This window comes from Carassius gibelio, chromosome B17 (genome assembly GCF_023724105.1).
Source record: "Carassius gibelio isolate Cgi1373 ecotype wild population from Czech Republic chromosome B17, carGib1.2-hapl.c, whole genome shotgun sequence".
In the NCBI taxonomy this organism is placed as follows: domain Eukaryota; kingdom Metazoa; phylum Chordata; class Actinopteri; order Cypriniformes; family Cyprinidae; genus Carassius; species Carassius gibelio.
This window is the reverse complement of record NC_068412.1, coordinates 21,269,741-21,297,427: the sequence shown is the minus strand read 5'-3', so window position 1 is coordinate 21,297,427 and position 27,687 is coordinate 21,269,741. Positions and strand designations below refer to the sequence as shown.

Genomic DNA, 27,687 nt, shown 5'->3' with positions numbered 1-27,687 from the left:
ATCAATAAGTCATTGTATAGCTTCAACACCAACTGCATTATTTACTGTGATTGGGAAATAAGGCACCACAAACACAAGGTCACTGGGAGGCTAAAGGAAGGAAAACATGCAAAGAGGCCCTATGGGAGCCCAGGAGGAGATTGTAGACCACAGCTCTGTGGCTGCTTGACAGGACTTGGGCATAAACAACCACAACAACACAAATTCAGACAGAGGAAAGGTGGCATGCAGACAGCAGCAGCTGTGGGTGGACAAAAAGCTGCGTTTAACCATTTGACTGAGCACAACATACAGCCGTACTGTGGTCACACACACTTTAAACCCCCTAGACTCTCTCCAGCAAAGCCACACGCGGCCCAGCATCCCTCATTTCCCCCGTGGGTGCAGGACAGCGGCACAGGATCACAGGAGGACCCTGCAGCTGGAAGGCAGAAAGGCCTGAGAGGAGCAAACGAGAGAGAGAGAGAGAGAGAGAGAGAGAGAGAGAGAGAGAGAGAGAGAGACTGGAGTAATCCCTAGAGTAGAGGCTTTGGGGTATTATTTTGCTCTGGTGTGTTCAGCTTGGCCAGACAGTCTCATGTATAGCCTGAAGCGGCTCGGGGCAGGGGGGTAGTCAAATGGGTCTCATGTTCTTTTGAGCATGAAAGATAAAAAAAACAACAACAACAAAAAAAAAAACATCTGTGATGGCCATTTATCGATGAGACGTAAACAAGAGGGAGGGAAGGGAGACGGAGAAAATAGTTAATTCACTGTCTGCAGAAAAGAGAAGTACATCAATGAAAATTTTGCTATATATATATATATATATATATATATATATATATATATATATATATATATATATATATATATATATATATATATATATATATATATATTTCTTAAATATATACATGTATATGTGTATTTGCACACACACATATATGTAAACATAACTCTTTTGGATGCGATGATTTGACTGCACTTATTAATATATAATATACCTTTCACAAATTTGGGGTCAGTAAGAGTTTTTAGCATCATTATTTCAGTCTTTAGTGCAAAATAATTATTCAGCAATTATTCTAATATAATGAATTGGTGGCTTTTTTTTCATTATCTTGTGCTGCTTTTGACATTTTTATTATGCACTTTCATTTTATTTATTTATTTATTGCCTTTGACACTTTTAATATATTATGCTAATTCGTATGTTATTTTATCATATGTTTTGTGTTTGTGTATGTTAACACAGTTATTCATCATTATTAGTTAATTTACTTATTTATTTATTTTTTTAGGGTAAAACAATCATGCCAATAGATGAAATTGAATTGAGAGAGAGGGAAAAGGGTATTTCCTTTAAAGATGCACTGAATTTAAGTTCTTCACAGTCTCTGTCTGCTTTTTTGTTTAATCTGGCACAGGTGTGGCTGAATCTGACAATAACACATTAAAAATTCACCTGTGGGTAGGAAGGATCGTCTCACATCTGCTATGGAAACAACTCTTAAGGTATGAGAGTCAAATGGTGAGTGACAAGTCAGCCGCCTTCGCAGCCAAAGGTGTTAGCAAATTATGAGAGGGGCTGTAACAGTGGGCCAGCTCAACGTGCTAAGTGCACTCAAATGGACTCACTCATGGACTAATGATGAGACCACAAGCCTGGCTGCGGTGTACACACAGGCCCCACTGTCTGTATGAGATCACACCTATATACCAAAGAAACCTTGTTACCAAAGAAGCCAAGAGAACACAATGGAGTACTATAAAAGAATATTAATGAAAGATCAATTCAAGCATTAAGTAGGCAAATACAGTAACAACAAACCCCAGTCAAAGTAGACATTTTTTATAGTGATTTAATTGAAAATGAGACTATGAGGGTTCTTAAAGGGAAAGTTCAGCCCCAAAAAAATCATGATATTCCTACCCCATTATGCTGTCCGTAAAACAAATTTAGAGTGATCATTGGGCAATCACAGAACATTCATATGTGTGTGCGTGTGTGTGTGTGTGTGTTTTAATGTTTTAATTTTTAATGTAAGATTTTTAAAGTTTTAATGTGTCATATGCTCATCAAAGCTGTATTTATTTGATCAAAAAAAGTATAATAAAAAATAATATTGTGAAATATTGCAATTTCTGATATTTGTTTCTTATTTTAATATATTTTAAAATATTTTTATTTCTGTGACACAGCGTTGAATTTTCATCAGGATCATTACTCTAGTCTTCAGTGTCACATGATCCTCCAGAAATCTTTCTAATATGACGATTTATTATCAGTGTTGAATGTGGCAAACTGGGATGCTGTTAACTAATTTCAATAATATTTCATAAACTTGCAGTTTTTTTTATTTATGTTTTTATTTTTGATAAAATAAAGCTTTGATGATCATAAGAAACTTCTTTAAAAACATAAAAAATACTGATCCCAATCTTTTGATCAAGACTTGAGTAATTTGTATAAAATATACCTTCTCAAACCCTCACTCTTGGATTCATAAATACTTTGTAAACATGAGTTTTGATAGTTAAACGTATGAATTGCAATCATTTGTTAACATAATCTTCACCCATGAATTTGAACCACCGTGTGTGAATTAAAGGTAAAGAAATGCTGTGGGGTTTTGTTCCAGTCCCCATCTAAAAAAATGCAAAATAAACTAATTGGCCATATGCCTAAGAAAAATAATTTAATTATGTTAAGCTTGCTGACAAAAACTACTGGTGCTGCAAAAATAGTAATCTATATAAAAAAAAAAGGAAAACCGACTCCATGGCTTTTTTGTCAAATATAAGTTATTGGTTAACTAGTTAACCATTAGTTAAGAGAACACACAATATTCAGATGTTACTCGTAGTTGAGAGCAGGTGTAATTTATTATCTTACCAAAATATGAACACTTTCACAGATATGAAATATTAGTATAACATTTAGCTGTTCATGAATAAGACCCACTGTCTGGAAAAAAAATAAATAAAATAATAATAATAATAATAATAATAATAATTAAATAAATAATAAAAAAACATATTTTCCAGAGTTTTTGCATACTGAACATTTGTGTAAAAAGATATATTTTCACTGCTTCATCAACTGAAAAATGGACACCCATATACACTGTCAGACTTGTTTTAATGAATCAATTGAACTAACTGTATGTCAGTCCTTCACATCAATTAAACTTAGCTATTCTGAATAAAGGTCTGGCAGCTGTGGTTCATACACAAGAAAGAGGAAGTCATGCTACGCTTGATAGCATGAGCTGGGGTGGAGGTGAAAATCGCCAGGGCCTCTGTGAATGTGTATGTGGAGGAAGAGGAGGGGTAGAGGAGGGGTAGAGGTGAGATGACTGGTGAGATGACAGTCAAAACAGCAGATTTCACCTATTAAGGTCGCAGGTAGGAGGGCTGAAGGGTGCAATTGATATCATTGTCACCAGCTAATCATAGAAGAGATCAAATGACTCCTCAAGCTCCTGTCTAATTTGGACTTTCTTTCGTGATCCCAAGACATAAATATTCCATTTAACTCACTGTTGGAAGCTTTATGTTCAGACAAAAACATTATGTGTGAGTGGCTGCTCAGTGTGGGGTGGATATTGTGAGACTCCAAGCATCTGTGCAGCACCCTCCACATTACGCACGTAGAAACTCATATCGTTAAATTAAGCTCTTGGCTCAAGTCCAGCACAAAGCAGCGAGAACAAAGAATTACGCTCGTCCGCTTAGAGAATGAGTGGCACAGCTCTGAAAGTGACCAGATTTCTGAAACGAAAATCAGGGATGTTAGTAGTAGTTCATATTCGCTCTAATTTTTTAATGTTAGTTTATTAAAATATAAAAGATTAAGTCTGTATTTGTGCATCTTGACCATGGTAAATTTGGTATTGTGATCTAAAGGCACCTATAAACTGTAAAGACTTTCATGGTTAGCAAAGCCTGTTATCCGCTGGTGGTGGATGTTGTAACTATCCTTTTCAAAAAGCATATTTTTCTGTTAATGACCTTTGACCTTTGAACAACCTGAATGAGAAATTAAAAAAAATTGTTTCTGATGTTGCGTAAAATCTACTGTAATCTACTGTAAAAATCTACTGTAAAATCGAGCAATCTTTGCAATGTGGTCTTTGAACGTCAGCTGGTCATCAAAGATTACACCAAGATTTCTGACCAAAGTTTATGGGGTAATTGTAGAAGAACCTATCTGGATGGTAAAATCATACTGTAGAGTAGGAGTAGATGGGAAGACAAGAAACTTTACCAGGTTGAACTGCAGGTGATGTTCTTTCATCCATGCTGAGATGTCCGCCAGGCAGCCTGAGATCCGTGCAGCTACCGTTGGATAATCTGGTTCAAATGAGAGATAGAGCAGAATTTTTAGTGAGCAGTTGCTGCTAAAACTCACAAATAATTACAAAGAAATGACAAGTGACACACTAATCTCAATAACTGAATACAAAATTTTAGTGGAAATTATTTACAACTTCACTGCAGCAATATAACAAACATATTGAAGTTATTTTGATCTAATTTCACATGTGGTGCATGGCATCATACAGTATTTGTGGTTTGATTGGGTGTCTCCATTTCTGAGAGGTCTGGAGAGCGAGGTTTGCTCTGGTCTGTGTTTTAGGCAGGCGTGAAGATGCCTCTATTGATGAGAACAGTAGCTCCAGGGGGTTCCTCTAATCTTTCCAGGCCATCCAATTAGTGTTTGTCCGATTAAAAGCTGCCCCCCATGTTTTTTGTCAAAGGGGGGGCTGTATGCAGTCACCTGGGCCTAGCGGACAGCTGCCGATGATGAATTGTTCATGTGTTCTCCTGTAGCTGGGGAGGGCCCCCAGGCCATTACACAGCCCAGCATATGCACCGCAATTTTGAGCAGGAGCCAGCGCAGACCCATCTCAGATTCAGATCAGAGCCAGAGGTCAGCGGGGTCACTTCTCAAGGCTTTTCAAGGAGGACGCTGGCTGCTGGGCTTTTAGCCTGGGAAACAGTCACAGAGGTGATAGCGGCTGAACTTATTGCAGATTAAGATCTTAAGGGAGAACATGAATTGTATTACACACTTAATTTACAGTGATATCGTTGAGGTACTATTTAAACTGAACTGAGCTGGATGATGACGTCACCGAATTCAATGATGAATTGCCTTTAACTGAAAATTGAGGGTTAACTATTGTCCTTTTGCATTGGCACACTATTTTCCTATTTGATATTTTAAAGCTGCGTTGACACAATCTTTTTGTTAAAAGCGCTATATCAATAAAGGTGACTTGACTTACCACACAGACACTTGCACACAGAGCACCTTGTTGTGATTTTACATCAGTAGAATGGAGAGGACATGGTGCTGTACTTCTGTCACATTTCTGCGTGTACATGTGATTTAATTTGGCAGAAAACAATATTATTTTCCATATTTACCTTCTGAAGCACTGTGATGTCAGTCAAATCAGCTGGAATCTTCTCTCTTATCCACTCAGTTGCTCATCCAGACAACTGATCTGACCTCCTCTCTTACTTGGGGCAGTCAAGTCCAAGTTAGCAAAAGCAGACATACAGCAAACTGCCAAGGTAAGCAATAATATGATTCTTTAAAGAAATATAATATTAGGGAATAAGTAAATTTTGAATGTGTTCAAATGAAACCTGGAATTGATAAAGAACAAAATAATTAATCAGTCATTAGTACAGATTAAATGTATTTCTATAGTTGTTACAAAAAAAAAAAAAAAAATATATATATATATATATATATATATATATATATATATATATATATATATATATATATATATATATATATATATATATACATATATATATATATATATATATATATATATATATATATATTTTTTTTTTTTTTTTAATTAAGCTAAAATATTGATATTCGGTGAAGATTTAAAAACATAAAATTTTTAAAAAGGTTTAAGATGCAGTATTAAAATAATAAAAAAGTTAAATAGCTAAAACAAACAAATAAATAAAATTGACAATCTAAGTATTGAAAAAAACATTTTACATACTTTCTTGAATTTTCTTTACTTAGGTTGGTGCATGTATCAGTATTCTTAAAATAAAAATAAATAAATAAATAAAAATGTATATACTCAATTAAAAACATGAAAAGGATTTTTAATTTCCCTTTCCTGCTTTCAACATCTGTAATGTCAAATTTTTCTGAATGAAACTGAATATTCAATGAGAAATAATGCCGAATGGGAAGTTCAAGCACAAGGATTCTAATGGTCTTTAGATTACAGATGGAAGGAAATGTTAGGCTATAATATTATTGGTTAATATCATTTCCTCTGCCCACGTAAATTGAGTCAGCCCAAAGGTGGAAAAGTTTATTACATTTTGATTAGACACTACGAAAACATCCTTTTTCCTTTTCGGTTATGCACTGATGAACTGTGCATCAGGAACATTTATTAAGAAAGTAAATGGGATCAATTTTGATTTCACATTGTCTCTAAAGGAATGCATGTGGCATGATGAAAATGACAACAAGGGAAAGCGAGAGAGAGGATAATGTGAGAACTGCTGAATTTCCATACCTGATCTGTTCGCGCAGTTGTCAAGAGGTAAGGGTGAAGGCCAATCTAGCTAGAGAGGAGCATGGATTAAAGTCTTTGAGATATGGATCTCTGGGCTCTTTGACTCTGAGTACTGGGCTTAAGTATCATATCCGTGGACAGACAGATCAATACTCAGCCTTTTTTTTCTCCTCCTTCAAGGAGATTTTGGTAGTTCTTTCATGGGGTTCTCTTCCCTGCCCTAATGACACAGAGAGAGCAGGATCGTTTAGACTTCCCTTCGATCTCAGCACTCTTGATGGACTACGACGAAGCTGCTTGCTCACATATGTCGTCAAACATCCAAGTATATACATCATTCTCTGTTTGCTGAAGTCAGGCTTGGTTAAACCTACAGATATCTTCAACAATAAAGACAAAACATTACAGAAAGCAATACATTATGACAATTTTTGTATCTCTAATAGCTTTGCCTATCATAAAAGTAAAGTCGGACAAAAAAAAAATGAATGGTGAAAATGATCAAAAGTCATCAAGGAATCCTTTCCTATTGTCCCTTTTTGTCCGAAAGAGACAAAATGTGAGAAAACATACAAGTAGAATGTTTTGCTATTTCTGATGGCTTTGTATATCATAAGCAAGAAGCACAACAAAGATGTGAAAACTAGCCTAAAGTCATCATTTTATGTCTGAAATCCATATCAGTCTTAGTTCCAGTGACCTTTAGTAATGTCAGAGGCCTTTTTGATCACAGAGTGTAAACAACATGAATCAAAACGATCGATTGACCCTCTGAGCCGAACAGAGGAGTGTGTCCTAGAAACAATGGGGTTCATGACACCATGGTGTTGTTCAATACTGCTGTAATACTGCATTCAGGGAGTAGGAGAAACTTACTTCAAAGCCACTGTGTTTGTTAGTGCTTGTGTACCATGTGTGATTTACTACAAATGTTCTGCTGGTCTGGTACATGTATCCACAGCTGCTGAATCCATTCAGATATTTCACATCTCAACAATAAACTCATAGTTATACCCTGATGCAGTTATTTAGCAGTGTCCCTTTAACAGTAGAGGTCGAGGTTTAGCTGGTTGGAATGGGTCAGTTAGCCCCTGCGGGTAAATGCTATAACTACACATTCTGTAAGAAAATATTTTCTTTCTCTTTTGACGGTAAAGTACAGTAAAGTAAAACGTCGTTGTTTTTTTTTTATTTTATTTTTTTTTACACACTCTATTAAAAGTATAAAATACAATATAATATATATACTATAATATAATACAATACAATATAATGCATATATATATATACTGTATATATATATATATATATATATATATATATATATATATATATATATATATATATATATATATACTGTATATATATTATAAACTAAACAAATTTTTTCATGTTTCTTGACATTTAACATTTAATTTTCAAAATGTTTTTGATTTATTAAACATAATTAATATAAAATATACATATATTTTTTTTACTTATAATTTTCCCTTCCTTACTGTGATGCATGTGTCAGTCTGCTTTAATGTTCCTGAACTGAACTGAACTGAACTAAGCTAAACTAAACTAAACTAAACTAAACTAAACTAAACTAAACTAAACTAAACTAAACTAAACACAACTCAACTCAACTCAACTCAACTCAAAACATATTTTACATAATCTCTTAAAAGTATAAAATGAATGCATATGTTAAGTCTGCTTTGAAAGACAAAATCAAATCAAATTTGACATAGTCTTAAAATTTAAGTTTCAAAATAAATGATCTAAATGAAAATTTCATAAAAATAAATTTAAATGAAATTTTATTGCATAAAATGGATTTTAAATATTCCTTTCTTTGTGTGTTGCATGCATCGGTCTGCTTCAATGGTCATAAAATATATCTATATAAAAATAATAAAATAAAATGTGAATGCATGATATGGATTTTAATTTTCCTTTTCTTGGGGTGGTGCATGTGTCAGTCTTGATATGAACAATTCACATTGAAAACACTGTTATGGGTTTCCAGTAGGTTTCACACACACTTTCATTTGTCTTGATATATTAATTTTTGACAGAGCACAAGAACAAGAGAGGAAAAATTCACACAAAGTCCCTTTCATTGTATGATGCTCTGGGCCACCATAGAAATTTAATTTCATGCTGTGAGTCAAAGATGCTCCTTGGCAGCCAGTTCATGAGACACAAGGATGAGAGAGAGAGAGAAAGAGAGCGAGAGAGAGATCAGTCTGATAATATTTCTTTCCCTTCTCTCACTGACCTAATTGGTGCCAAATGGTCTCTTTGGCTATAATGCAAAGATCATTAACCGTCTTTCTTGGCCAGTTTCATTTACTTAGAAGGCAATTTAAACTTTCTAATTAATCAACACCAACCGTATGATGTCACTTGAGATGCATTCTCTTCTTACCATATCAGAGCAGAGAACAGCTGCTTTAAATAGACACATTTAGGGATGGATCTCGCTGCCATACAGATCACAATGCTTTCATTAGTTTGTCATTTTGAATTTCCAGCCATGGCCGCCAAGAGGCTATTGCTGACACATTCTTGTAAATTGTAAAAAGATGCATTGGGCTCTTTTACTGGGTTGCCAGGCCTGTCTTGGCGAGTCAGACGTGCTTATAGTGCCAGGAATTAAGTACAACTGCCCCGACAGCTAAGCCTAGACTTAGTCTGCACTAAATCTATATTAAAAACAGAAAAAAGAGGCAAATGATTTTGGATATCAGCAATAAAATTAAAGATGTTGATCTTTTATACTTGCAAAGGTAAGAAATGACAAAACGTTACTTTGATCTGAAAAGTGACTGATTGTGTATTCAAACATCATTGAATTAAAAGGAAACTGTTATTTATCTGATTAAAGACAATAAAGACAATAAACCGTCCTGATCTAGACAAATGGACGGACGGACAGACGGACGGACGGACGGACGGACGGACAGACAGACAGACAGACAGACAGACAGAGAGACAGACAGACAGACAGACAGACAGACAGATAGATAGATAGATAGATAGATAGATAGATAGATAGATAGATAGATAGATAGATAGATAGATAGATAGATAGATAGATAGATAGATAGATAGATAGCAGGGTTGGGATGGTTATTTTTAAAATGTATTCTGTTACAGTTAAAAAATGCTTTATTAGATGATCGCTTGTAGATAGAAAGTCAGTCTTTTATTTGATCCTAGATGAATGACAGGCATAAATATTAAAGTACAGTAATTACGCTACTAAAACAACCCTACTAACATTAGATATCTTTACTTATGGACCGAGATTTATTTAGAGGATATGGTTCATATCCAGTTTTGGTGGCTTACAGAAATTGAGATGGTTCCAGTCTGTTTGTTTTCTGTGGTTTCTAAAACACTGATTCTGTGGCAGAACCACTTTGTTGCTTTGATTGCAAATGATGTGCTCTAAATTAGCGTGTCCAAAGCTGTGAATTTATTTATTTTTTGCTCAAAACTTATCACTGAGCAGGGGAAAGGATGTTTTATTTAGCAGTCTGAGAAACAAAAAGCCGAAATATCAAGGCCTCAAACTGCATCTGGTTCCCCTCTTGTTAACATCAAAAAAAAAAAAAAAATGTAAATACTGTTTCATTTCACGCTCATTTCCTTAAAGTTCGATTTTGGATGCTTCTCTAGCTCTAGCAAGGCAATATTATCTGGTAGATTGTTGCACAATGCCTTGCAATCATTTCACATCTAAACATGTGCAAATTGATACTATTAACTGAATCTTTAGCCTACTGGCACTTTAAGGTCAAACAAATCAAACTTCAAGCTCCGGAAACACTCATTATGAAAGGCATGCCCGATCCTGTTCTGTTACCTCTCATTTTCTTCATTATGACCTTTCTAAGTCTGGCTTTGACTACAATAGATCTCAGTTTACCAGCATGCCTGCACATCCTGATGGCTTGCATCTCAGTCTTCAGTAATTTATGCGTACAGATAGCAAATCAATTTAAATGTGCCCCTACCAACCTTGAAACTGACAGCAGTCGATTCATCTGTTCCAAACCTTTAGATCTTGGGGGTGGGGGGATTGTGTTGGGAAATTGTTGCAAGCCAGATTTAAACTTGTTTTGCCCATGTGAACTAACCACTAGGCCATGTATCCAACCTAAAAGTAAATCTTAGTTAAAAGGATTTTGACCCATTGCTGGCTATTACAAATATACCCATGCGACTTAAGAATGGTTTTGTGGTCAAGGGTCACATTTGTGTTTTACAGAAGAAATATAGCTACACAGGTGTGAAACAAGCTTATTATGGTATATAACTAAACCTAAACCTAAATCTATAAATCATCCAGGCAACCAACCAACCAATCATAAATAAATAAATTAAATGTTACTTCTATAAAACAAAATAAAAAATATAATATATATATATATATATATATATAGATAGATAGATAGATAGATAGATAGATAGATAGATAGATAGATTTTTTTCAGCTATAGTTCAAAATAAACATTTATAATTTTCCTTTAGTTTAACATGATATACTAACATGACTAAAATTGGAATAAAATATAATTTAGACATAAAAAAAACTGAAATAATGATAAGAATTGTAATATTATCTCATTGGATACCAAATTACACTGGTGTGGAGTTTTTATTTCTGTAATTTGAATAAACTATCCCTTTAAGAACGGTTGTATGCAACAGCTCCTCGTGAAAGGTCTTTGAAAACACAGAGGCTTGGAGCTCGGAGAGCAAATTGTGATAATCCTTTTATCTCGATGAAAGTATTCCTAATCACTTTTCTCCTTTTGTAAATGTATATGACTCTCTGCAGCAGTTTGTGAGATTTCATTAATGAAGTCAACATTTATAGGCATTGCTCGGAGACTTTCAGACATCCAGCATACGGCTGACTGCTCCTTTACCCCCCTCCCAGTAGCACTTACGCATTAAGTTCAGTCACATACCCTTCCGAACCCTATATGTGCTTCAAAGAGTCAAAGTCTAATTTAGTATCAGCAAATTAAGTGGAATATAATAACTTAATTAACAGCCGGAGAGCATAATCAATTTGGGAACACTCCGCTAACTGGTATTACATAATGGGTCGTCTTTATTGCACAGTTCAATTTCTATCCAGCCTTACAGTGCACACACACCCCTGGCGGTGCGAGTCATTGTAGACTTCGTATATATCAGGGGCCGCGCGGCTGCAGCAAATGTACAGATTAAATGTATTTTATTCCACTTAAAACAAACTTTGGCTGTAAGCATTACAGGGCCAGCCAATCAAAGGCTTGTTGGGGGATTAGTTCCATACGTATATATCCATTATAAAAAATGTGTTAAATATTACGAAAATGAGCAGCTGCTGCTTGGCCAACAAAGTTTTTGAGTGCCGTGTGAGAAAAAAGGGGTCGGTGGAATGAGATCGACAGGGGCGTATGGCAGCCATTATCTGTGTCTGATTAAAAGCACAACTCCCTCTTCAAGCCGGGACACCAATTGGACTATCCACACACACACACACGCTCCATCTCTAACCTCACACACCTCCTCCAAGCCACAAACCACAGATATTTCTCAAGTCTCTGTGTCCTATTTAGTCATATACTCGCTTATAACTTTTGTGGTCATAGCAGTTTGCATATGAAGGGAAAATAAAGTAAAGAACCAGCGACAGCAGAGGAGAGGAACGCGGATTGCAGCCGATCCCAAAAAGAAAAGTTATTGCGATGGAGTGTTACAATACTTCAATAACTGCCGTTGGAAGCTCGATTAAAAATAGTGTGAGCAGAAGGTTGTGGGTGTTCTGTGTGCCTGTGTGAAAATGTGGTAAAAACGGTCTCTCTCTCTTTCTCTCTCTCTCTCTCTCTCTCTCTCTCTCTCGAACTGTCTTTTTCCTTGGCTGTCTGAGTCTTATTTCGTTCATTTGAATTCTGGCTAATGTTCTGTGCCTGAGATGTGCATGGTGCTAATTCAGCAGTGTTGCAAACTTTGTACTAGGACAATGAATCTAGGGCGTTGATTGTTGACAGCTGTCACCGGGATGCCAAAAGAACAGTTGCACAAGATGTATTTTTGTTTTCCTTCCTGATTTTCCCTTTCACACCAGTAACCTCACGATAAGGGGGGTAGATTTGTGACGTGACATACAGCCAAGTAAGTATGGTGACCCATATTTAGAATTCATGCTCTGCATTTAACCCATTCAAAGTGCACACACACAGCAGTGAACACACACACACACACCGTGAACAGACACCCGGAGCAGTGGGCAGCCATTTATGCTGCGGCACCCGGAGAGCAGTTGGTGGTTCAGTGCCTTGCTCGAGGGCACCTAAGTCGTGGAATTGCCGGCCCGAGACTCAAACCCACAACCCTAGGGTTAGGAGGCAAACTCTCTAGCCACTAGGCCACAACTCCCCACACAAGAATAATCGAGAACCTACAGAGGTCTGTAATATCTGGAGAAAGCGATCTCAATAGCAGTGGTTCGGCTGGTGCATGACTCCATGTAAATAGGAACCTATAACGTTTTGAGCTAATCACAAGAGCAGTAAATGTCATGTGACACCACCCTGGAACTGATGACATGATAACCATAGATATTTATAGGTAGACACCATATCTGACCGCTCAAGACACTTTGTGTCTGCCATCTTGGTTAACAATTACAGTAAATATCAACAAGTTTCCCAAGATGCCACAATTTTGCTTAGAGAAATGCCAAATAATTTATTTCTTTTCTTGCCAAAGAAAACGGACAAACTTTCACAGGAGATAATGTGTTGGTTTGTGATTTTATATGCATTAACTCCATATTAAATGTAAACTGTGGTAACTTTTTGATGTTGTGTTAGCTAATGCCTTCGTCTTGTTGCATTGTGTTAGTTTAGCAAAATCATCTGCTGAAGTCTATTGCATATATAGATATTGATATATGCAAAAAAAAAAAAAAAAGCTCTTGAGTTTTCACTGACCTGATTTGACCGCTACAATACAATATCGCAGACAGTTTATGTACAGCAGCCACTAATAAGGCATCTACAGTATGTATGTATATCTATGATGACAATGCTGACTGGCATAAGTAGCAATCATAAGCTGTTAAATGAAAGGCAGAGACATGACAAAAAAAAAAAAAACATTCATTTTGTATTTATAAGTGCTCAAATGAAATGAAATTTAATTACATTTTCAGGATTCAAAATAATTTTAAAATGATATCAATGGGGGAAAACCTTTTTTCAGGCTGTGTAGTTACAACAACAACAACCAGAAAAGGAAAAACTTTTTGTATATTTATTTTTGGTTTGTTTGGCATTTAGTCCCTAATGGTAAATTGCTAAAGCCTTTGCGGGGTCGCCGGCTAACACACCCCCTAGCCTCCTTACCCAGCAAATAACATTAAATAACAATCACCACTAAAAGGGCTTCTTCCTGCTCTTTTTCTAATATGCTAAAAGTTAAAATGCAAAAGAGAATTATCTCGGAGGCCCCCTTGTGTTTGGGGTCTGGGCTGAAGCCCATGTTGCCCATTAGGATAAAGCACTACAGGTAAATGATGTAACTAAACAATCTTAACCCGACCCCCCCACCCCACCCCCATTTCCCCCCTACATTATCTATTGAAAACTCATCCACTAGCACAGGCTACTCATTCTCTTTTGGGAAGTGATTTTAAATAGCCACTACTTGTTAATCTAGGCCATCTATACTAGCACATATTTAGACAGCAACCTACCTATGTCTCATTTTGACAATACTGCAACTGGCTCTGTGACTCAGGAAATCCCACAATGTTCAGAGCATCAACAACATAAATGGTGAAAAACAAGTACTATTCATAACCGCTTCAAAAGGCGGCCTCTTACTCCTTCAGACGTCACCAGTGAGCCCATACACCAATGTAGTAACACCACCCACTGGGTTTCATTTCTGACTTTTTTCTTTTTTTCTTGTAAAATTTTTGCTATTTTGTCACAACATTCTAGCAACTTCCTGTGAGCAAGTATTAACAGGAAGAGTTTACAGAAACCTTTTAAATTACATCACATTTTCCCCTGCAGATCAAACGCTCCATGAAGTCCATGGGTGTTTGTGTCAAGATGACAATATAACCTCCAATAGGCTAAGTTTATCTTAAAAAACTCCAAATGCAAGCTGTAACTGGAGAGGTTGTCATTCATTTTGCTTCAACATCTGCTGTACCTAAATGACACAGAAGAAACATGATCACTGTACAAGTATTAAACATTTTGTAATTTAGTGATGTGTGATGTCCATGTTAGCCACATACAGAACATTTTATTTATCCCAATTGTCATCACTTGTAATGACCAGCAGCTTTCTAAAGTGTCAACTTCAGTGGTTTTTATATAAATCTATCCTTTCTGGTGTCAAAATGGCTTTGGGGAAAAATGTTGAATGTAAAACAACAGGAGAAAAAACATGGGAGAATAACAGAAAATAGCCACGTTTACATGAAATAGTACTCTCAGATTTGGAATGCCTCTGGGTTCACCATTCAAGCAGGCACAGAGATTGCATTCTTACACCCCGTATATAGATAAGGACTGTAGAGGTGAGTCAGAATTAGAGAGAATGTGAAAAGGAAACCAGCGCTGGAAGAAAAAAATGGTATTTTGAAGAAAGCAAAACAGGAAGTTAAATATCGCTGAATGGAATAATGATAATGGCTTTCGATATCACTGCAAAATAAAACTAAATGACTGAGCAGAGATACAGAATTCCATATTAATTTCAACCGACTTATTTTAACCAGTTCCGTGAGCTGCTCATTTTGTATTGTGGACAAGAGTTGGAGCTAAGAATGCCGTAATTCAGAGCCACAGGTCAAATTTCTCTTAGAGCCAGAGAAACCCATGCCTGTCGGCTGGTACTTAACTGTTTGACTGAAGTGCTGAAGTCAAGCTGGAATATTAGAATAACAAAGGCTGAGATGTCTGATTTGAGAGGGACGAGGTTTGCGGGTTCATATGAGTGAAATCCAGTGATACAGGCTGGAGATTAGAGAAGTCAAAAGTGATCATGTGTAATTGGTTATCTCACCTCTAGCACCTCGGAAGGAATTATCCCCTGTAAGCCTCCTTAGACTCTTTAGTGGACTTCCACTGGAGAGGAAGAAAGTTTGCAGGCTTTGAAAAGGCAATCTTAAAAATCTTAGCGTTACCTGCTCCCATCGTGATGAAAGGCGAGATACCCTGACAGCAGCCACAACTCAGGTGCACACGTTTTAATATTCACTCTCTCTTCCAGCGCAAGTTGACGCGCCCAAGGATAAAAAAATAAAAATAAAAAACGCAGACTGTACTGTGGGAAACTGCCGGTGTGCAATTATTTCCAACTTTTGGTGAACTCGCCGTGTAGGAAAACAGCAAGCGGGAAGGGTCCTTTTGAAGTGATCATCGGAGCTTAATTTGGATGTTTTTTTTTTTTTTTTTTTGGCCATTAGTTCCCAGTCTTGGGTCTTATTGAATTGTTAATCCTGAGGCGATGAGATACACAAAGAGAGTGTTCTGAATTATGGTATCAGAACGACTTAATGAAATGAGTGTTGTGTGCCTCATTTAATCAATATTGGAGTATCTGCCAATTAGCACTATTATTTCACTGGCAAGCGAAAATCAGGACCCTGCTAATTTATCAACGACTCCATCTTTCTTACTGGTAGCATTACATATGTGATAACAATGGTTAATTTTTGATTTTCCTGCTTTAAATTATAAGGGGGAGGCTAGATTCTAATTAAGCTCCATTGGAAGTGTTGATGAGGTTTAACTAGCAAAATTAATTAAAAGTTTTGTAAAGATTAGAATCATGACGTTTTGAGTATTTAATCAAAATGCATTTTGCAATTAATTAAATCCTCATTTGCATGTGTATGTTAATTTGTGGGAATGATTTGAATCACATCAGCACATTCCATGTCCTATATTGTTGCGGAAGAGACACCGACGCTTGCGAGTATCCGTATGTACAAAGACAGCACTCCAGGTATGTGATAGCTAAGATATGTGTTTTCATAATCTGTTTCGTAGTCTTCAACCTGCTCGCAAACTGCAGATTAGCCCCGAAAGATCCAATTTCCAGTCAATTCCCATTTCCACACTTATCTTTCAATCCTCTTAATTGAAGATATAGAGTGTTCATATATTTTGTGAATTAGTGAAAGAATACTCTTAACTTAAGTCGGATTATGATTTCTGAAATCCCCTTTACTATGAGACGGTTTTGAAAGAAAAAGTAAAATGGAGCGGAAATCATTTGGGCTTTGCATCAACACAAAATTCACATTCTATCTTCCGGGCCTCGGAAAAGCGGGACTACAGAATTCAATTAAGCTGATTCACTTTACAAAGCTTTTTAGGGTCGGGTTGAAAGTGAGTCCCTGTTCACGGACACCGAACATTGCTTAATTTGCCCCTCGCCCACTGTTTGATGGCTAGTTTAAGAGCAATGTGATGTATTACCTCAGGCCTCCTCCCAGGTCCCACCGAATGGTGCACTAAAAACCCTTTCAGACAAAAGAGATCTGGTGAAATTCATATTGCATAAATGTACTGCACTTGAAATTCATATCTATTTTAAAACCTGTTTTGTGTGTGTGATGATAATCATCATCAAAAAGTTCAATCAACTTAGCTTACAGCAGTCATGAATCATTGAATCAAATGTTTCAATGATATATGAGAATGTTTATAAAAAATATTATTTTAAAAGGAAGGACAGATACAGTTGAGTCAATTTCTTAGAATTCTACTCTTTATATTCATTTTGGATACTAAAGGATTCAAAAGACTTTTATGCCATTTTTCCAGATAGGTTTCAATTTAATGACTATGCAGCAAAGACATCAAGTTAAACCTTTTATTGAAAATGGTATACAATTTTCCTCACACCTTGAAAGCATGTGAGTGTATCATCATTAAAGTTTTTAAAAATATATTTTCAAGGTAAAAGCATTTTTAACAAACATCATAAATTAATAAAAAGCTCATAAAAATACCCTTACTAACATTTTAAAACTAACACCTTAATCATAGAATTGGGTAGTCAAGACATTTTCAGATGTATTTTTGAATAAACAGATGAACATCATTGACCTGAATGCACAAGATGTCACGGCCTTTGCAGTCATTCTGTTTTGCAAACTCTACTTCTCATTGCACAACCAAGTATCTGCAAACAATTTCCAAGAATCTTGAAGCATCAGCATGAAATAAACTGAGTAAGTGGATTTATTATAATATTCGCACCAGACATAAGTCAACAGAGGTGTGGATGTGAATCGCAGATGGCCTTTCATACGTCTTTCTGTCAGGTCAAACTACAGAGTGTCAGCACTCACAGGTACAGAAAGAGAATGACTGAGCAAAAGAGAAATCTATAGGTGTGTGTGTGTGTGTGTGAGAGAGAGAGAGAGAGAGAGAGAGAGAGAGAGAGAGAGAGACGCTTCCAGGACAAGGAGAACCCCGTGATGCCCTAAACATATTTATTTTTTATCGGAAAATGCTGCATCACTGAGATTTGGCATTCGATCGTGTGGATTCCTGATGGATCATAACTTAATCAGAGCAGGAATCACATCCTACGTGACATAATACGCCATTTGCGAATGTGCTTTCACCTAATGAAATCTGAAGAATGTTTGGCACTATGAGAGAGAGCTGGCGTTAAGCTCTGGCAACAACCTCCAATCACAATATCATTGCCATATAACACCAGTTACTTGCTCGTAAAGAGCGAGAGAGAGGAAGAGAGAGAGAGCAGGGAGAATATTCCTAAACATATCATATAAGCTGTTCCAAACCGTGTACAGTTGTCACACAGGGAAGATCTCAATAACTTGACAAATTCAAAAGTCAGCAGCTTAATTACACTCACGCTTGTTTTCTCTAGCAGTGGTTAACATCTAGTTTATAACAGCTGCAAATCAAGATACTTTTGTTTATTTTGTCCTCCAAGTTAAAATTCCAAAAAAATTTTTTTTTTTTTCAAATGCAGTTGACAAGTGTTAAAGAACATTTCCAACATTGAACATTGTGGCAAATTGTCAAGTGTCTTATGATTAAAAGCTTACAATTTTTTATGACAAAAATAAATGATGTCTACACATAAAAGTCTTTAAGAAACTACATTACATACACTACTGTTCCAAAGCTCTGTCATTTTTTTAAATAAATGAATCACTGTATTCATAGAAATGCATTACACTCATCAAAAGTATCAGCAAAGAAAATTAAAGTGTCACAAAGGATTTTTGTCAAATAAAAGTTGTTCTTTTAGAAATTATATTAATCAAAGAATACTGAAAAAAGTACCATAGTTAAATATATATATATATATATATATATATATATATATATATATATATATATATATATATATATATATATATATATGCTATATTATATATATTAACTGTTTTCAACAATTAAAAAAAAAAGCAATTTTTCTTTGGCAGCAAATCAGCATATGAGAATGTTCATGTGGCACTGGTGACAGTGCTTTGCCATTTCATTAATAAATTACAATTTAAAATAATTTTCAAAACAGAAAATGTTTTAAATTGTAATAAACATATTAAAAATGCTAAACATAAAAACAAAACATTATATAAAAAAATCTAACCAACCTGAATGATTGAATGCTGTTCTTATATCACTAAAATGCATTTAATTCACAAAAAATAAAATAAATAAAAATAATAATACAAATATAATTTAATAATAAGTCCTATTGATGTTGACCTTAGCTTAAAAAAAAAAAAAAAACACCTCTGTTACACTGTTAGATTTGGTTAATTCAAACATCATTTTTAAACCCACAAAGCTCTTTTGTTTAACTACAGATGTATATATTTTAATTCTGAGGTTTCGCATTTGTCTGCAAAACCCCCAGAATGAAAGGTGATGCTGACAGCGGCTAAATTTGGAAGGTGTGCTGTTATCTCCGTGTTCAATAAACATTTGATCTTGGCTGTACTCTATGAATAAAGACATAAAGTAAGTCCTTGATTTTGCCTCATCTTTTGAAGTGTCCACTTTTCATTTCAGTTCTTTTCATCAACATTCTATGTTTAAACAAAACACCCCGCTTATACAGACACACACACACACACACACAAACACACACACACAAACAAACAGAGAGAGCCATTACAGCGACTGGCAAGGAATCAAAGATTAAAAGTTTGTCCACTTTGTCAATGTCATCATACTGCCCTCTTTTGTCAGTTTGCGTCTCGGAGAGCAGAGAGGGCTGCATCTCTTCTGCCTGCTTTCTTCCTTCCAGCATTTAATGCTTGAATGGATGGATTCTCATGTTTAGACCAACATGGGATTGTCTCGGCTTACACTATACATTTATATATTTATTTAAGTGTGTAAACATGCATGCTGGGGAAATTCTTGAGTGAGCAGGAGAAGAGAAGGTGTGGCAGAAGAGAAGGGAAGTGATGAAAGAGAGAATCACATAGAAGGACTTAAAAAGCAGTTTTAAAACATAGTTGCATGTATGCAAAAGATATACATTAGGTTTGTATTTCTATTTGAATTAATTAGACTATACTTTTTCTTCCATAGTATATTGAGGAAATTTTCTTGAAATAATAATGTATATTTATTTATTTATTTATTTATTTATTTATTTATTAAGATTTATTAATATATACATTTATTTTTTTTTAAATGCATTTACAAAATACCTATATTTTGTTTTTACTTTTATTAGAACTGAAAAATTATGTACTTTAAGCTTTGCTTTAACTGTGATGTTGTGACAAAAGGACAATGACAACATAGATGATTCAATTAAATATGAATTTTGAGCACTGCAGATTGTGAACTAAAACTGACTTATGCTGTCCTCCGATTATTACTGACTATGATTTGAACTTATGAATGTCCTGTAAAGGGGTTTGTACAGTAAAGAACTGAAGAGTAGGGCTCCCCTAGTGGATAGGCCAGTAACAGCATTAAATACAGTTGCTGAGGAAATATGACTTATTACTGTTATCCAGTCCAAATATAATATAATATAATATAATATAATATAATATAATATAATATAATATAATATAATAGTGTGAAAATATATATTTTTCTACATTTCATTCATACATTTCTGATGCCATGTTATGCATCAACTACCTGTGACATACAGCAATCACCCTGTCTATATTAATATCTAGAGATGGTCACAGGTTTATGCAATGTCAAAATCCTCTTACTGGTCATTGGCGTCTGGTAATGTCCCATACAACCTTAATGCTATCAAATCACTTGTCTTATCCATTTATAAAAGCAATAGCTCATGTGGCTATTGGATTTAAAATGTTAGCGATTTCAATCATATTTTGACCTCTCGCTCTGGCCTGAAATCACTTTATCACCTGTTTATATTGGGACAAGTTCGCCAGGATCACAATCTGTGCGAATATGTGAAACAATTGTGAGAAAAAGATAAATAATACAAATGTTAAAATAGGACAGAGCTGCTTTAATAACATGTTTATACCTCATGGATGTGGAATTCAGCCAGAGATACGCCACAGACACATGTCATACAGAGTGTATGATATTAGAGAGATTGTTTCTAAAGGTATGGGGCAAATCATACTAAAGGACTCATATAGAGATGGCTATTTCACCTGATCCACGTGTCCTGCGCATGGTAGCAGGCATCTAATACAGCAGAGGAAGAAGCAGCTTTCCCGCAGAGCAGAGCGGGTACTTTGAGCCAGTGTGTGCATGACAACAGTACACTACTCAAACAAAAAGATTCTCCCTCCGCTGTCAAGATAACGTATTGGGCCCTTTGTAACACTATGGGCTATTATAAAAGTGATGTGGACTCCCCTTTGTTTATAGCACTTCAAACGCACAAAGAAAAAGGAGGGGGACATGGCAGAACTGGATGCTACGGTTGTTTTAACATTACCAACATTGACAGATGGAGACTAAGGAGTCTTAAGACTGTCATTCAGGGCTATTTCACCAGCCTCAATCAAGATCTTCAGCGTCAATGTATAAAACAATGTATTTTTAAGCAATCTATCAATCATTCAAAACAGGAGAGACATTTAAAAGCAAGCATTTGTTGTTTATGAAATTTACCATCACGTATATTCAAAAGTTTGAGGTCTGTAAAATGTTGAATGAATAATGTTAGATACACTAAAAAATTATATTAAATTGTGAATTAAGAAGCCTATTTTAAGTAAATGTTTTCTATTTGAATATCATTTAAAATGTAATTTATTATTGTAATGGCATAGCTGAATTTTCAGCAATTACTCCAGTCATTGACATTGATTTTTGTGTTGAAGAAAGTGCATTTCTTATTATCAAAGTTGACACACTATTTTTCCTCAGGATTCTTTTATGAGTCGAATGTTCAAAAGAACAAAATTTATTTGAAATAGGAATCTTCTATAATGTATATTATTATATGTATCTTACTCTCACATTTAATTACTATACTATAAAAGCCCATTCAGCCACAGAATAAGAAATAAAAAAGTTAATTGCTTTTTATCACAAGTCAGACTTATATTTTTGTTAATCTGACTTTTTGTCTCTCAAACCTGTTTACATCTCACAATTCAGTTTTTTTTTCTGCAACAAAAAAGGTAATTGCTTTTTTTCTCGCAAATGCAAGATTATATCTCACAATTCCAACTTTCTCAGAATTCCGCTTTTATACCTTCCAATTCTGACTTTACAATTTTGAATTGCATGGAAAAAATATATATTGTAAGATTTATACTCAAAATTGTGTGAGAGAGAGAGAGAGAGAGAGAGAGAGAGAGAGAGAGAGAGAAAGAGAAAGTGAAGAACTGTGAGACAAAAATCACATTTATTTATTTTTATTTTTTTTATCTTGTGGCAGAAACAAGCTTTCACAATTCAATGTGTTTTTGTTGTAATATGTCTGTGTCAATATTAATGTGCACCACAGATACTGAATAAGATGCTAAAATATCACACACAAAAGTCTTAACGGTTCTGCATGTTTTTTTTTTTTTTTTCTGTTAAAAAGAGCCCCCATCAGCACACAGTTGTACATTTGAGGGCAAACTCAAATGTAAGAGAGATCAAAGAGATGACATTTGTGGTTGGAAAAAATAGTGCTCTTTCTTTCCTCATACTGTTTGCACGTGATATCAGTGACGCTGACCTTTAACACACTGTTATTAACAGTGCAGACGTTTTTCATATGGCCTGTGTGTCATTTACATGATTAGAGACTATTTCACTGGTACATTGTTTCAGCTTTGAAATCTCTCTGCTTTGTATTACTCTACAGTTCATTACTTCATTTCTAATACCATACATTTTCCAGAGAGAGATTTTTATCCAAGGCCAGCACAAAGTTGGCCTAGTTGCCCAAAATCACTTTTTGTGCAAGCATATGCATTTACTTACAACAACAACATAAGAAAATATTTAGTACTCGTGTATGCTTTTAAATTCAAAATGAAAGCATGCTTTTTATGGCGTGATGAAAAATAGGCATCCTTTCTCTTTCATTTCAGTGGTTTCCTATTCATCTGAATGAAGACAAACAAATAATCTACCTTTCTTTTCCATGTAAAAACAAGTTATGATCAGATGAAGGTCTGGCAGAGTCTGCATAGTAATCCAAAACATGGTTATCCAAGATTGTCAGGAATGGGTTTTTAAATCATGGACTATTTCTAGCGTTGTTACATTATATGACTATTAGCCTACTGATTGCTACATTGATAAAATGGCAGCGTATAACATGGATAAAATCTTCCCTGCTGTGATTCATCAAGCAAGCACAGCTCATATACATTCTTATAGTCTCTCTCCCTTTTTTACTTGCGTTTTCACTCGCTCTCCTCCCCTGTGTCTTTTTCATGTTTAAATATCCATTAGTATGGAAGGTCAGAACGTGTTTCTTGACAACCGTAAATGAATTACATAGAAATTGATTTGCAATTTACAATATAGCTTGCAAAACTCGTGAACACCATATACAAATCTTCAAGGAAATATTTCATATCATATTTCAGGTATATATCAGGATGTGTGACATACATTTTTTTTTTTTGTGTGTGTGTGTGTGCTGGTGAAATTTTAGTTAATTTGCAGTTTTATGTTTTAAAATGAATTGTTGCACTGTATTTTATAGTATGTACTTACATGTACTTATAGTGTACTTACAGTGTATTAATCTAAGAAAGTTCTGGTAATACAAGGTACTACCACATGGGGTAGGTTCAGGGTTAGTACCTAGTTATTACATAGTTATTATAATTACTATAATAAGTACATAGTATGTACATGAGGAACAGGACTGTAAAATAAAGTGCTACCAAATACATTTTTTAATTTCTTCGTATTCGTTATTTCTCATTTGCTTTAATGACAGCAGAATATTCTTTTGTTCATATCCTAAAACTTCCAGGTAACATAAAAAAAAATCCCAGATTACCAGTGAGGAATTTTAAACCCCGCTATATACACAAACACATCGGCTTTCCGAATGAAAATTGCTGGCTAATTACTTTCAAAAAGTTCTCTTTCCTATTCAGAAAGTAAAATGAAAGTACAATTTCCATTCAAGCAGGTCTCATTCATTTCGATTTGTTCATGAAAGCTTGGAATCAGACAGAACACAGTATCCCTTTTGTAGTGAAAGAACTGCATTGATCGTACATTGTCATAAAATCACTTACTTGTCAAGGTAATTGCCTCAAAAGTTTCACTTACAGTGGTGATCTTTACTTCGACACACTGAAAAAAGGGGAAAAAAACATTGTTGTCACAATATAAAATATATTCATTTTCGTTCCGTGCTGCAACACTTAGGTTTCTGTGTTATGAAATTGTAACCATTAAGATGGCAACAAAAGGATTAAAATGCAGTATTACAATTTTACTGCAGTACAGTATTACAAAAAAATTTGACTGCCAAAATGATTGACAAGCGCTATACACAAACTGAATCCCATTTAGATGCAGAACAGTACTGAGGGGGAAGAAAAGAAAATGAAAGTATGCTGTTGATATGTGCTGAAAATAAAAGAAAAAAGTGTAGATCAGTCCAAGTGACCGATCAAAAACATTGATTCCGTAATAAAACAGTTACCCCAAAATGAAATCAACCACAGGCCTTCCGAGATTTCATCAACCACCCAGCTTCATCAAAACATATCTGGGAAAATTTAGCATTACATTACTTTGTCACCAGTGAACCCTCTGCAGTGAATGGGTGCCGTCAGAATGAAATAATAATTCGCAAGTTTGACTTCAAACACTTGTTTCTAGCCAAATTACCAGTCCATATGATATAAAGATGTTTATTCCAGTAAAAAAATAAAATAAAATAAAAAAACTGAAAAAAAAGCCCTCCATCCTATGTTGTCATTTCAAAATGCATCAACGTACTTGTTTATAACTCTTTTCGCTTGGAAACAGCACTTGATCTGTGCAGGTGTCTTTCTTGATTAGAGGTGGCTTTTTATTTTTACTGAAGAAAGCATTGTGACCCTCTCTGTGAAACCAATGCTAAAGGTTCAAAATCTAATTCTGAGATAAAAAGCATCAAATTTGATTCCAACCATTAATTTAACTATGCTTTCAATCTCTGACATGGTCTTACTCAGTCAGTAATAGAGATATCAGTGTTATGTTTTCTCAAAATATTATTTATCTTATGAAGGATGGTTTTATATAGAAAACAGTAAATCACCAAAAAATCACATGGGTCCAGTTAAAATTCTTATTGATGGATTTGTTTCTTATAAACACACAGTTTGTGGATTACTTGCATTACATGTGCATAATTGTGCTGCTTTTATCAGCTGTTTGAACTTTCATTGTGACGGCACCCATTCAATACAAAGGATCGGTTGGTTAGAAAGCGATAAAATACTAAAATTCTCCACATCTGTTCCAATTTAGATCTTGAATGGGCTAAGTGTGAAAACATTTTCATTTAAATTTTTGGTGAACTATTCCTTTAAAGAGCTGTCAACATTGGTGGACAACTGGAAATGTTGCTACAATATGGAATATGCTGATGCGGTTCTTTACGGTGCAAATGTGCAGCAATGGAACAGTGTGAGAGAAATGAAATCAGACATTTGATAACTACACGGCCATTGTTCCACTTAATGTACAGATCTACTTAAGTGAGAGCCAGTGAGGCACTGGTGAGAGTCGCTACGTTACTAAAGACTATAATTAGTAGTATTCTCACATATCTTGAGAACATATTAGAGACGAAAAGTCACTTGTAAAGACCCACTTGAATAGCATTCAAAATTTGTCTCTGTATGAGCAATTTAATAGCTCATTTGAAGCTGTTAACCCAGGTTAACATTACATGTGCATTTCATCATGCACTGCATTAAACTGAACTTGTAAGGGCAGGAATTCCTTCCAGGAAAACCTTTGACAAATACAATAAAACATCTCCATGGTGAGATGAGGTTGAGAGGAGGAATATAAACATAAAATCAATTGTGTCACACTTATGCATGTCTAGCCTGAAAACGCAGGAAAAGTGTGTGAGAGGCTAACATTTGCAAATTAACTTTTTCTTGGCACAGTAAAAATAAGTCGTCCATTATGAATTCAAAGTGCTTTTGCACCATCTGTAATGAAAAAAAATTAAAATGCTTTAGAAAGTTTGATTTAAATCAACAGCAACTTGCTGGCAAAAAAAAAAAAAAAAAAAAAAAAAAAATATATATATATATATATATATATATATATATATATATATATATATATATATATATATATATATATATCATTGCCAAATTAAAAAAAATTCTGTAAAATCACTTAGAATATTTGTATGGTACCTTAATATATAACAGCCAACTTACAGCACAACTTAGTATGCATAAAAACAATTTCTTACAGGTTAAAACTAGAATGAAATATTGAGGTCTTGTCTGTTTAAAAATCAACATAAATGGTATTAAATCATTTACAGTGTGATCACACAGAGAAAAAAAAAAAACTGATTTAAACGTGGTTTGTCCTTATTAAATAAATGCTCAAAGCTGGGTGGTTTTAAGTTTTCGTTTACCCTGTTTTAGACATCCATCTGTCTAGCCTTAAACAATATCACCTCCTCTGTTCACATGACAGGTGTGTGTGTACGTGTGTGTGCGTGTGTGTTTTCCAGCCCGCCACAGCAAGAGCGGCACCTCACAAACCCACGGCATCCAACTAAACCCCATGAATTATAAGCCCCTATTGTCTCTCCTTCCGCCCCTGCGTTCACAGTGCTAGTCAAACACATTTTCATTCTCATTAAAGAGATCACTTGTGACAACCCCACAAGTGCCTGCCTCACATTTAATACACAGAATATATGAGTTTCTTCAGCTACACACACATTATGTCCCAGGGGTTGACCCTTATTAAAACTAAGTTTTAACTTTTTTTTTTTTCATTACGAATGTCATATTAAGTCATTTAAAACTTTTTACCATGCCTTAATAGTTATACTTTTCAAGTGCATTATCCATAAAAACATTTTTTGAACCTTATTCCGGACCCTGACTTTCAATCTTTAAAATGAAAATAAATATAATAATAAAAAATAAAATTTTGTAAATAAAAAAGGGATGCATCAGAAATCATTTTAATATTTGTCTGCAGATTTTTTTTAATTTATTTAAATATTTACATTTATTTTGACAGTTGTGACATCATGTCTATTAGTCTAGCAATTTTAACTTAAAAAGGTTTCCTTTTTTAAGTTTTTTTTGTTTTTAATAATTAGAAATGACATGTGATGTAAGAAAAAAAAAATCAAGGTACATTTGTAAAGATACAATAAATAGTAACTTTGAAAATTCTCAAAAAAAAAAAAAAAAAAAAAAAAAAACGGGGCCAAAATTGCCCATGTATGTCTTTACAAAACAGTGAAAACATAATGATATTGATTACATCTATTTAAAAATCTTATTATACCCACTGTGAATTATTATTGCACATGTGCAAATTCAATCAGATTTGCACAACTGGTTTTATAGGAGTATGCATATCTGATATTGTTGTAATTGCATTTATTCCTGCGAATATTGAGTTTACAGTGATGCATACTT

General features: G+C 34.8%; 1 long non-coding RNA gene across 1 annotated transcript; it reads right to left on the bottom strand.

Moving 5' to 3' along the window:
• Positions 1-2,623: 2,623 nt before the first annotated feature.
• Positions 2,624-5,641, bottom strand: LOC127976735 (uncharacterized). The gene is made up of 4 exons (XR_008157919.1): positions 5,419-5,641; positions 4,549-4,977; positions 4,253-4,338; positions 2,624-3,756 (listed from the first exon to the last, which is right to left on the bottom strand). It is a non-coding gene; the product is annotated as an uncharacterized LOC127976735 (long non-coding RNA).
• Between the last annotated feature and the right edge of the window lie 22,046 nt (positions 5,642-27,687).